Here is a 14,316-nt window from a genome sequence, read left to right on the forward strand (position 1 = left end):
TGACTTGAAGTTATACTACAAAGCAACTGTAGTAAAATCAACAGGTGCTGGAATCAAAGCAGAGCTGAAGATCAATGGAATACATTAGAAGATTCAACCACAACTACAAACACTTTCAGCCACCTTATCTTTGACAAAGGGGCCAAACATGTTCACTGGAAGAAAGACAGTCTCTTCAATAAATGGTGTTGGAAAAACTGGCTCTCCAAATGCTGAAAACTAAAACTAGACCCATGCCTATCACCATGTACTAAATTAAAATGTATATGGATCAAAGATCTGAATATTAAAACAGAAACACTAAATCTATTGGAAGACAAATTGGGTAAAAACGTAGAAGACACAGGGGTAGGTAGAGAATTCATGAATAGGAATCAAACCGCAAGGGAAATACTTCCCAGAATCAATAACTGGGATCATGTCTTATTAAAAAGTTTCTGCATGTCAAAATAAATCTACAGCATAGTGAAAATAAAACCCAAAAACTGGGAAAAAATCTTAGTGAACTGTCCCTCAGACAAAGGACTTCTGTCTAAAACATATAAAGAATTTAAAAAACTCAGACACCCAAAATTCAAAGATCCAATCCAAAAATGGGCATCTGAAATGAAAACACAGTTCTCAGATGAAGAAATACAAATGGCAAATAGATACATGAAAAAATGTTCATCATCATTAGTCATTAGAGAAATGCAAATTAAAACCACACTGCGATTCCATCTCACTCTTGAAAGAATGGCCAGGATCAAGAAAACCAACAACAACAAATGCTGGAGAGGCTGTGGGGAAAAAGGAACTCTCCTGCACTGCTGGTGGGAGTGTAGATTGGAGCAACCATTGTGGAAGTCAGTCTGGAGAATTCTCAAAAAGCTGGGATTGGAAGTCCCATTTATTCCAGCTATTCTACTTCTAGGCATATTCCCAGAAGAACTGTAAGCATCGTACCACAGAGATATATGTACACCCATGTTTATAGCAGCACAATTTGTAATCGCCAGATCTTGGAAACAACCTAAGTGTCCATCAACAGAGGAATGGATAAAAAAGTTGTGGTATTTTTATACAATGGAGTACTACCCAGCAATAAAGAATGATAACATTGAGATATTTATAAATAAATGGGCACAGCTTGAGACCATAAGTGAAATAAATAAAAGTATGTAGTAATCATGATTCTGCATTATATTTCTTTGAAGCCTTGTAATGTTTTCAGTCATTAATTGTAATGGTTTTATTCTGGGATGTTTGATTTTATTGTCTGTGATGGTATGACCAGCTATTTTGGAGAAAACAAGACATCATAATAGATAGTGCTGATTTAATATCATCTTGTTTTGAAGTCCCATCAAGCTTTTGTTCTTCTGTCTCCATCGGTCTTAACATGTTGTGAGTTATTGGATTTTATTATATGATATATAATAAACTTTTACAGATAAGGAGATAATATAGAAACTATTGCTCATTTTCTGTTAATTGGTTCTAAATACCCTGTAATACTTCTCTTGAATGGTTTTACATTGTCTTGATATGTTTGATGCTACAGTATACGAAGTTATACTCAAATATTTCAAGGAAAGAGACACTATGGTAACTACTTTTATGTCGGGATATCTTCTGGTGAAACACTATGTTGCTTAAATTGTTCTGTTCTGACCTGTTCTGTTTTGTTGTTATGTCCTCTTTTATCTCAATATCCTTTTTTGATTATTTAGTTTTTTTATTTTTATCTTTTAATTAAGGGAAAAATAAATACAAAATAGCAGGATATATTGTAGTAACTTTTTTGATTTCTTATTAACTTGATTCGAAACCCTGTATTGCTCTCACCATCTTGTTTTGACTGATTTTACTCTATTCTGTTTTGCTTGATAGTATCAAGTTTGAGAGTATAGGCAACTACTTTGAAGACAATAAGATTCACTATGATGCCCATTCTGGTTTGACTATTATCTTCTTTTGAAGTTCTGTAATGTCTCCAATGTTTTGGTTTTATTGGTTTTGTTCTGTACTGTTTTGTTCAATTTTCTTATAACTGATGATATAGGCAATTCTTTTCAAGATAGCAAGAGGCATTATGGTAACCATTATTGGTCACCTTGTAAACTGTTTTTACATCACGTACTATGTCCATCCTTTTGATTTGACTGACTCTGTTTTGTTATGTCACATTTGATTTTATTCTCTTCCAAAAAAATGTAATAAGGACTGTGGGAGCAACAAAACCCAAAATGTGTAATTGTCATTGTAAAAAAGAGAGGAAAAGAAAGTGCTCTAAAGGATATAACTGCATGTATATTTAATCGTATAAGATAGGTAACCATCTTACTGAGTTTTTGTTGGATCATTAAACAGTACTGTTTGCAGTCTCCCTGTTTGAATGTCCACTTTATATGCTTTAATTTTGTAACTTGAACAACTATTTCTAAGATGACAATATGTAACCTATTAACTAGTCATTTCCTACTTTTTATTTTTTTGAAATTCTCTATTACTTTTACCCTTTTTGTTTTTTTCTTTTTCTCCTTAAATAAAATTTTTTAAAGACATGCTCTATGACTCTAATAATTAGGAAAATACTATAATATTCATTTTTATAATTATCAGGTTGAAAGAGTATAACTTCAGATTGACAAATTCTAATAATATCATGTAATTTTATGATATAAGAAAGTAGAAACTCTTATATCAACCCTAATTTTACTTAAGGTTGTTAATTCTGGTTTTCAGGATCCATGTACATTAGTCTCCTTTTACTGACAATAGATGTAGTCCAAAGCTCCAAGTGATTGTCTGAAATCTAGGAAAATATCAAACTCTGTATATCCATACAGAACTTTTCCCCATATATACATACTTTTGACCCAAAGGAAGTACACTTGCCCCCTTGTTTTTAGGATATCCAAACTGCTGACATCACTGCTTTTATAGTTTGGAGTCATCACTAAGTAAAATACATGCTATTTGAATATAATCATTGCAGTATCTTAAGAGTCAGTCTGCTAACCTACAGGCTGCTAAATGACTAATTAGTGGGTAGTGTATACAGTGTGAGTACATTGGACAAAGTAATGATTTGTTTCTTACAAAATTCCATAGTGCTACTTAGAACAATGTATAACTTAAAACTTATAAATTTTCTTAAATGGAATTTTTCATTTAATATTTTCAGGTCATAGCTGACCTAAGATGACTAAAATCACAAAAGCAAAACAACTGGTAACAGGTAACAACTGTGTCCTCCCTCACATTTTCAGTCAAGCCATTTGCTCCTACACAATGTAGCATGTTAAAAATGTTCAACCATTTTCCCTCCTATCCCTGAATAATCTCTGATAATCATCAGGAAATGCCATCCTCACTGCTTGCACTTCATAGTGCCCCAAGGTGCTCCTGGTGTACATGGTTCCATGTTTATGACCCAAAACTTTAAGGCCTATAGCTCCTGTACCTGTTTCTACCTCTCAGCACAGGAACGTTTGAGTTTCTCCTTTCATTTTTATTAGTGAAATCTACAATATTTTGTCCTCTGAACTTCAGGATTTTATTTGTCTGTCTTCAGTGTTTGCTGACCTGTGGTTTTTCTGATTCTGCACTTAGTGCTTGATAATTGTACATTCTGGCAGTATGACAAAGGACTAGCACATAACACGTATCTTTGTGGGATATCATGAGACCAAGAAAAAAGGAAGAGATTGAATGTTTACTGAGTAGTAGTAACCTGTCACTGCAATTTACATTATACATCAAATATGACAATACAGTTCTTAATAGCTAAATCTTGGAAGTGTCTTACAGGACCATGAACAGATGAATCGATAAAGATATTTGGTGTATGTGCGTGCACAATAGAGTACCACTCAGTTGTAGAAAAGACATTTGAGTCATTTCTAGAAGAATGGCTGTACCTTGAGATTATGATGCTAAGTGAAATGAACTGCACACAGAATGTCAAGTATTGCCTGGCTTCTCTTATATGAAAAACCAAAAATATAAACATTTTGAAGTACAATATAAGACAGATAACAGCAAATAGGGAAGTAGACTTCAAGGAGATGGTTAGGGAATCTGGAAACAAGGAACATAGAAAGAAAGTAAAACTGATCAAGAAATCATTATTTTTCTTCAAATGAAGCTAATTATTATGTATCATAAATGTGTACTAGTAAAATAACTACATGAAAAGGAATATTAGGGCTCCTATTTTACATATGAAAAGACAGATTCATGGTTTCTTTCTTCTTTTTTTCTTTCTTAATAGTGCAATTTATTGCAGGAAGACAAGGACTCTGAGCATGAGTATTTCTCAGATAACATTTCAAGACATAGTACTAGAAGAAAGAATAAAACACGTGTGATTAAATACGGTCTATACACACTGTCCCCTGATTAGCCTTGCTCCTAAGGGCTTTTTCCGTGCCAGATCCACCCAGCAGCCCCACTGATCTTGGCCATCTTGGTTTCCTCATAGCCCTCCCCCCATTTCTTTCTTGCACGTGCTGCTTCTGTTACTTGAACTGCCTTCTCCAGGGGCTCCCTGGCTCCCCTCCTCCAGGTCTGTGCTGTAGTTTCCTTCAGTAGTGGACACAACTCAAATTTCGGCAACTTTTCGTGAAGGGCCTCCTTACCTTTCTTCCCACTTTGTGGTTCTCATTTTGCACAGTCACCTTGTGATAGGTTAAAATTGTATTTATTTCAATACTGTCTTTCCTACAGAGCAGAGGTATACATGTACCTTTGCTCACACACTGTGCCTAGAGCATTTATTTAGTATTGTAGATAGTTCATTAATATTAACTAAATGAAATGAATAAATAAAATTTAGCAAAAGTTGAATTGATCGAAACAAATTTTTCATTCCAGGATAAAAAGTCAATGAGTATTCCAGTGGTTACTTTCAATCACCAAGAATAGTATCTATAACGCATGATTTCTCAAGTTCCCAGGAATAGTCAATCCTCTTACCATGGTACAGGTTTCAGGAACTTGTGCTCTTGTTTTTGGAAATGCCACTTTAAAGGAATTAAGGTATTTGTGTGAGAAGGAAATGGACACCAGAATCTAGTGTGTCTCACTGAAGATAGAAAGTCACTTCATTCATTCATCTACTTGCTCAGCAAATGTTACCTGACTTCATCTGCTAAGCCATGAACCTTCCAGAAGAAAAGGCAGAGACCAAAAGCAGTAGGGTCTCACAGAACATACAAGTTCTTATAGTTGCTGTTGCACTGCTGACTACCTTTTTTTTTTTTTTTTTCTTTTTATAGGTACCGGGGATCGAACTCACGACCGCCTGCTTGCAAGGCAGGCACTTATACCGCTAAGCTAAATCCCCAGCCACTGCTGACTACTTTTAAAAACCCTACAAAACTTACAGGCCTGGTTCTAAGCCTGTGCCTCCCTCTTCTAAAAAGCTTTCTTTCCAATTAGAAAGATTCAGAAATGTAATTAACCCCTGAGAGGGATGCCACATGTAAATTTGTGAGCCAGTAGGGCATATGGATTTCCCACCTGCTCTGATTTAATTCCATCAGAATCTGTAATCAATATCTCACTATCTAGAAGGTACAACTGAGGGGATGCAGACGACCATTGACAGCACTGCATTCTTTCATTATATGTTTTTTTAGAGCAGGGAAGATGAAGAGAACAGAGGATGCTTTATTATCACTAGCATTCAATACAAATGAATATATAAATAACTTTGTTTTTAAATAAAAAGTTCCTCTCTTCCTAAACAGAATAGGGCAACAACATATTGTTCTGTGAGTTATGGTGGCTGAAATCGCCCTCTGAAGATTACTTGTCATGGAAACCAATGAGCGTCGCCCCTGAAGCAGCAACCTGAAGCAGATAGATTGTTTCAATTATCTAATTTTCACAATGAATGAACCCTGCTTATAGGAAATCCATAGGTGGTTGGCAGTAGCAAATGGTGACTGTGACAAGTTCACAGCCAGTAGATTTACATCCTCCCTCATAATACAGAGCAAGATCGTAATTTTCTGTAAATATTCATAGAAGTAAAAGAAGGAAGACCGACAGGAAGGGGAGAACTCATAAAACTGTCTTTTGTCTTGGCTCGTGTGATGAGCGAGCATTTTCTTTCCAAATTGTTTCTTTGTCAGTTTGTAGAATGTTACGTAAAGACCTGCAGGCTTCCGGATTCTGTTTAACTGCATCCCCTTCCGCCCTCCATTCCTCTTCCAGCACTTTGGAAGTTGTATATATGTGACATGGAACTCTTCGGCCTCAATGGAAACTGATGATTTGCAAAATAAATTTCATGTGAGATGTACAGTAAATTTGCATATAAAGCTTTCTGCTAAATCATTAAGTCACCCAACATCTGAAGGTGGTCAGTGGCCCAGGGCATGTTGGGAGGAGGGAGAGTAAGGGGACCGCACTTACTTCCTCCTGCAGCCAGGAGGTGGAGCAGGAAAGAAGGAGGCTTGTGATTGGTGTATTCTTGCCAACCTACTTAGCCGCAGGGACCTGTGATTCACTAACATTGTCTTTGTTGCTCCCTCTCACACTCCTGTCCCAATTCAGGTGAGATGATCTTTTGATCTCCTATTATTCCATCCGAGTTTTCACCCCTTGTCTCACCAACCTATATGCACTTTGTGATTTTTCTTTTAGAGAAATCATTCTCAACCAGAATGACTACCAAGAAATGTGATTCCTCCCAAAATAATAGACTTTTATGGTGAATTTTAGTCATTAAGAGCAATCTGTGTTGTGTTCTTATAGTCTGGGGCTTTTCATAACAAATAAGGGTGCAGCACAGATGGGTGCTCTTTGACCACAGATAAGGTCACAGTGAGTTCAGACATCTTCAGCAAGCAAACCTGCTTCTTAGTAGGGTCCTGAGTCTCAAAGAAAACTGCCGGCAGCATCTTATACCTTACCAGATTCTCAAGGCCTTCAGAGCTGAGTTCAGGGGACAGTTTCCATTCTTCCCATGATCTTCCCCCGAATAACCACATCTCCTTTTCCACACACATTAAAAAGAAAAAAAGTGGAGGAGAGGGAGGAGAATAGGAGGAGCAGAAAGAGGAGGGCGAAGAATTTTATTTTGGTGTAACTTCTTAGGGATTGGGTGGTATCACCATTGCTTAAGTTGATCTTTTTTCCAAGTAATGTTTACTGAATTTCAAAAATGAACAGCAACCAAGTCCTTTAGTTACATTCGTATCACTTCAATATATTCTTGGCAAAGTTTAGTTTACAAAGCAAAATTATAAAATTTGAAATAAGATTGCCTTATGAAAAAAAACATGACACGAAAAAAGCTCATGACTTCAAACTGTAGTAGTGATAAGAGAATTGTTAGATAAATACACAGTTGGTATACCCACTATAATTATACTTTTATTTACATTTTATTTCCAAAGTGTATCATTTTACATTGTGAATTTCTAAGGCTTTAGAGTGTCTCAAAGGCCTGAATTTGTGTGTGTGTGTGTGTGTGTGTGTGTGCCTTCTCATTAATCTACACCCTTCAAACTTTCTTGTTTTTTTTTTTTTATTTTGCAATATGCTCTTGATAAAACATTAAGTTGCCCCAGTTGAACTCACACCTGCAATTCTCCTGCCCAAGCTTCTTGTAATACTGGGATTATTCCTCACTATGTTCTAAATTCTTATAAACTGTGACAACTGCAATCTATTTTCCAATCTGTTCTTTACTTCAAAAAAGCCCCACTCATTTCACCAATTCCATTTCTGAGCATTTAGATTTGAGAACTCATGAGAACATTGTAAAGTGGCTTCAACTCTTCGAAAACCGATGACATTAGCCCTAAAGTGGAAAACTGGAAACATTTTTCTCAGTTTGCTGAAGGAGTAAGTTTAGTGGAAGGCAATTTGTCAATCTAAAGATGTTTCCTTCTACATAAGCTTTAAATTTTGGGTTTTTATGTGATTGATAATAATTAAGTGCCACTAACTATAATAAAGGAAAAGGAGACAAATATTTATAGAAAAAGTGCCTGAAACAGTCAATCATGCTCAGCTTAATAATGAAAAAAAGTGAGCAACATAGTTCCAGTTGAAATCTTATATATCAAGAAGTAGTGTTTCTCTCCTTTTCTTTATTATTAACACATATTAATTGAACAATATAATGAGTCTTTGTGACAAGCTTTATATTTTCACATTAATCTACAAATATTTCCCCCTTGAACTGCATAGATGTATAAGTCAAGATAAGAAGTTGAGGTAGCCTTGGGGTGATTTACTTGGTCCTGTATATAGTTGTAACTATTCTATGGATGGTCCTATGAGAATGCTATGGTATCTCCAAAATAAGGCTTTAAACCCTCAACTCCAAAGCCCTTGGTATCTTGAGTCCTTCCCACTCACACTAAGTGGATTGTATCCTGTCTTTTCTTTTTCAAATAAATCATTGACCTTACTACTACTCTTCCTACTCAATTCTTTGTTTTCAATATCAAGAACGTGGACAAAACCCCCAAGCCAGCAACAGGAAGACAGACATTTACCAAATCATCACATGTGAAACATACAGGAATCATCTGATTGTCATATATGTCATGAAGGGAAATACAAGAATCAATATGAGTATATATTTTTATTTCAAAATCAGAGAGGACTCCCTGGGGAACTAACTTTAAACTAAAAGCTGACAGATTTGTAGAATCAAAGTTTTAGTAGTGACAGACAAAGAGAAGAAAGAAGGCTAATGTTGGATTCCTAAATTGCAGTAGGGTGGGAGAGGAAACGAGCAGTTAAGAAATCACCATGTTATCAGATCACAGCTGATGGTGACTTGAATGGGGCTAGGAGGTGGGGATAGAACCAGAGGCTTTATTTTGGGAACTGGTTTCTCCTACGTGGGAAAGGTGAAGGCTGCTAAACCCTGTTTCTTGTCCCAACTTGAGACAAGTCCAGATTTCTATCACCCAGTTCCACTTGACAGGCCGATCAATAGCAGAGAAGATAACTCAACACTATTCCTGAGATTACTTATAATAATACTACTTAAAGTTATTCCTAACCGAGAATTGTTTGAAGAATACAGACTTTCTTAACTTCAAAGACTGCTAACAGTAAGTAAAGCAAAAGCACCACATGCTGGTCTTCTTGCATTCATTTGGCAGGAGATACCTGAAATCCTAGAACCAAAAACACACTAGACCTGACCTAACCACAGGAAAGGTAATGCTGCTGAATTGAACGTCCACAAGAAATTTGTCATTTATTATTAATGTCACCATAGCATCAAAAGCTTTGATATGGATGCTGGAGATACCTGCCTACTCTCAACTGAGCAGAACAATCTTGCATTCTTTTTCTCCTGCCCAAGTGCATTTCATTCGTGGGAAAGGAACCTTCTCAGTAAATTGACCTCTAAACCATCAATATAGTAGAATATTTTTAATGCAGAAGGCAAGATATTACAAAAGGGATATGAGATTTGTTCTTAGCACAGTTTGGAAAGCCGAAAGTTTGCATAGTCTTACAAGACTACAAGAAGGTAACAGTGTATAGCCAAGATTGTCAGGCACTGCTCAGGTAATTTACATGTGAATCACACATTTTGTAACTAAATCTTGAGTTATTGTCTTACTTCTCAGTCACTCGACAGGCAAAATCCTTTTAGGGCTATGATGATTGTCTCCAAATCCTGGTGGCCATATACAGGATTATATCACAATTTAATCATGTCAAGAATGTAAATTAAATTGAGGATGTCCTCAACTCTGACAAAAATGAAGGAATGAACAGAGCCATGCACTCAGGACATTTTGCTAAGCATACAGCCCATGGAGTATACAGTGGGAAATACAGACACACCACAGTACCCCCCTTACTAGCCATTCATACAAACAAGCCTATAGACAGCCTGCTACAGGGCATATTTAAAACTCATGAAATGGAGATAGAAGAGCTTCCTTCATCTATCCTTTATATCGGCTGTGTAACACTGATTCATTCATTAATCACTGAGTTGGTAAAAATTTGAGAGGTGAACACTGGGCTTCACAGACACATTTACTTAAACTATCAGAGCTTCAGACATCATATTTATAGATTAGGGGCTATTACTTTATTACCAGATCACTGAAACAATTTAAAGAGATAGTATTTTGATAGCACCAAGCATAGTGTCTAGAAATTCATAGCTGCTCCATATTTCTCCCTTTCTCTCGTTTTGTACCTGCCAATCCTTCAACTTACCTATTCTTGTTGCAGAACTTTTGCCCACCTTAGAAGAACAGGCAACTGCACTTGGAGCTACCAGAAGAGGTTCTATATTAAATAGTCAAGAGCCATCTCTCTGTTCATAAGAGAATACATAGGAAACCCCCACAGTACTTTTGAGTCTCAAAGAGACATGGAACTCAATGGTCTGTTCACACATCTCTACAATGATATTAATACTATTGAAATTCTTAATGCATGGCTTTGGGGGAATCAGAGAGGTCTTCTTCTCGTCTCAGAGGCAGGAAATCTGGGGAAGTCCTAGGTTCTCTAAAGAAAAAGCTTTCTTGGCTGGCTTCTGAGTTATCTGTGAAAGTACTGTGCCTTATGGAACAGAGGCTCTAGTTATTTGAAAAGGCATCATAAAATATCAAGCAAGGCCAACCACAGAGCAATTGAGAAAAAATAAAATATTCATTAAAGGACATTACTGGGAAGGAAAAAGCACAGTTATTTTCACAAAAACTCTGGCATCATAAAGGAACAAAGTTAATCATGCAATAGTGTTATGATTCCTGAACCTCAAAACTAACATAAAATAATTGAAGAAAAAGAAAATAAAACAAATATGTGTCCTGCACTAGTAATGACTAGAAACTGAGTGAAAAATATCTGCAGCTTTAAGCTATGTACAATGATGACTGAGTCCTCTCATTTACTTAGGAAGGCACATCTTAACACATCCGACCAATATGAATGCTAATAACCATATCCTACTTGAATATATTTGACATAGCACTGACGAAATAGGAAGAAATGAAGCTAAAAGCAAAAAGTTAACAAAATTACAACAGGACAAGTTTTGCTAGTTTTAGTTGCAAAATTTTGTAGTCTCCATAGTTTACATTTTTCTAAATATAGTACTTAGTAAGTCCAATTTTTAATTCCACACTCAACAAGTGCTTACAATAGAGAATGGAACCTTAAAGCAAGTAGCTGATAAACTACTGCGCTCTAGACCCTACATATCTGATGTACGTGCTCATCTCTCTGTAAAAACTGAGAATTTATGAATTGAATAGGTAGGAGAAATTGCCAAAGAAGAATGTCAGAGTTTCGTTCTGCCTCTGTGAACAAGTGCAGTGTGATATTGCAAGTCATGTAACCTTTCTGTGCCTCAGTGATACCTTCTATTCAGTAGAGGAAATAATCTTTGTTGTGCCTAGTCAGATGGTTGGGGAAAGGAAGAAATAAAATAATGAGCATAAAACAAATGTATCACAAATGTCAAGGGTTTTTCTATGTTTGGTTTCATTTTGCTTTTAAAATCTTTGAACTTCAAATTCTGATTGACGAAATAAATGACTTCTCTAAACCCATGGAGAGATGGCTTCAGCCTGCTGCTACAGTTTTCTTAGGAACTAAGGGATTAAATTTCTCCTGCTTTTCTGATTGATCTGACCTTGCAGAACTCCTTATTATTCATACCTTGCTGTAATTGCACTGTTCACAGAACAAAAGGAAGTTAAGCAAGTGGTTTTGTTATTTTTCCCCCTTGCAAAACCTGGAGTCTCTCCAAGTATTTAAAAAGATTGATTTTGTGGAATAAATAAATAAATAAATAAATGTATTTCTCTAACTCCAGCAACATCTAAGGATTCTCCCATCTTTATGTTTGAAGAATCGGTAAAAGACAACTTTTCTTGCTTCAGCATTATTTTGTCCACCTTTCCTTTGTTTTAAACACTTGGTCCAGGGACAGCCATATGAATTCCTACATGTATTTTCCAACTATAAATACAAGACAGGGGCCATGAATAATCTAACATTACTCAACGGGACAATTCAGAGAATGACATCAATAACAACATTCCAACCATGTTTACCTGGTTGGACATCATGTTTATGTAGATGAAGAAATTGTTCTAAGGATGCTCAAAACCAGCTTTATATTTGGACTTATCTCTGCTTATCTCTGCTTTTTTTCCCTTCCAGATCAGAAGTCTTAGAACTGGGTGACAAGGAACACAGCCAGGCTGAGGTGAGAAGCAGGAAAGAGGGTGAAAAACCAAGTTATTGATCCAGAAATGGACACCCGTGCTCCCCAGATAGATGCTATGAGAAACAAAATGAAAGAATGGCCAGGATCAAGAAAACCACCAACCATAAATGCTGGAGAGGCTGTGGGGAAAAAGGAACTCTCCTACACTGTTGGTGGGAGTGTAGACTGGTACAACGTTTGTGGAGGTCAGTCTGGAGATTTCTCAAAAAGCTGGGATTGGAAGTCCCATTTGTTCCAACTATTCCACTTCCAAGCATATTCCCAGAAGAACTGAAAGCATCATACCACAGTGATATATGTGCACCTATGTTTATAGCAGCACAATTTGTAATCACCAGATCTTGGAAACAACCCAAGTGTCCATCAACTGAGGAATGCATAAAAAAGTTGTGGTATTTCTATACAATGGAGTATTAGCTATAGAGAAGAATCACATTGAGATATTTATCAATAAATGGGCGCAGCTTGAGACCATACTCATAAGTGAAATAAATCAATCTCGCATGTGTGAATACCGAATAGTTTCCCTAATGTAAGTAATGATTCAAATATATAAAAGTATATGGTAATCATGATTCTCCATTATGTGGCCTTGAAGCCTTATAAAGTTTTCACTTATTAATTGGAATGGCTTTATTCTGGGCTGCTTGATATAGACATATTTGAAGCTATAGTATATGAAGTTATATTCAAATATTTCAAGGAAAAAGACACTATGGTAACTACTATTAAGTCGGGTTATTTGGTGGTGAAGCACTAGGTTGCTGAAACTATCATGCTTTGACCTGGGTGTTATGTTGTTATGTCCTCTTTTATCTCAATCTCTCCCTTATTCATTAAAAAATTATTTAGTTATTTTTTATGATTTTTTTTAATTAAGGGAAAAAATTTTAAAAATTAGCAGGATATATTATAGTAACTTTTTTGATTTCCTATTAACTAGATTTGAAGTCCTGTAATACTCCCACTATCTTGTTTTGACTGATTAGACTCTATTCCATTCTGTATGATAGTATCAAGTTTGAGGGTATAGGCAACTACTTTGAAGGCAATAAGATTCACTATGATGCCCATTCTGGTTTGACTATTATCTTCTTTGGAAGTCCTGTAATGTTTACAAGGTTTAGGTTTTATTGGTCTTGTTCTCTACTGTTTTGTTCAACTTTATAATACCTAATGAGATAGACAATTCTTTTTAAGGAAGCAAGAGGCATTATGGTAACCATTGTTGATAACCTTGTACTCTGTTTTTACATAATGTGCTATGTCTATCCTTGGTTTTGACTGACAGCTTTGTTTTGCCATATTTAACTTTATTCTCTTCCAAAAAAAGTAATAAGAACTAAGGAGTAATAAACCCAAAATCTGTAAATTTTGTTGTAAAAAAGAGAGGAAAAAAAGTGCTTTAAAGGATATAACTGCAAGTGTGTTTAGGGGTGTTAAATAGATGACCATATTGATGTTTTTGGTTGGATCATTGAACACAACTGTTCACAGTCGCACTGTTTGAATGTCCACTTTGTATGCTTTGACACTGTGACTTGAGCAAGTATCTCTAAGATGATAATGTACAATCTATTAACTGGTGATTTCTTACTGCTTTTTTCTTTTTGTAGTTCTGTATTACTTGTACCCTTACACCACTTTGTTTTGTTTTGTTTTTTCTCTTTTTCCTTTTAAATAAAATTTTAAAAAAGAAACAAAATGAAATGCATGGTCCTCAAAGTAAAATGATCTAAAATAATGCATTTTTTGTTTTGTAATAGTACTAAAGCAATATGTATTCAGTAGAAACTGTACAAATACTGATCAAAAATACAATGAATGTTTAAAACAAATTTTTAAAATATTACAGCAAGAGATATAGTACTATTAAGCCCCATTCACTTAGAAGACCCTTTCCCACTGTTCCTGCCACTTTCTGAAGGAGTTCTAGAAGTTCTCTTTCCTAGGTGACTTTTTGCCTCTTCCTTGATGTCCTGAATTGATTCAAAAATGTTCACAACAATTTCTGTCAATAAAAAACATTATACTATGTCTTTATCCACCTTACTCCCTGGCTCTGGTACTATGTGACTCCTTGTTGT

Source organism: Cavia porcellus, unplaced genomic scaffold, assembly GCF_034190915.1.
Source record: "Cavia porcellus strain 051 isolate PalLab524CR breed Dunkin Hartley unplaced genomic scaffold, mCavPor4.1 scaffold_12, whole genome shotgun sequence".
Taxonomy (NCBI): Eukaryota; Metazoa; Chordata; class Mammalia; order Rodentia; family Caviidae; genus Cavia; species Cavia porcellus.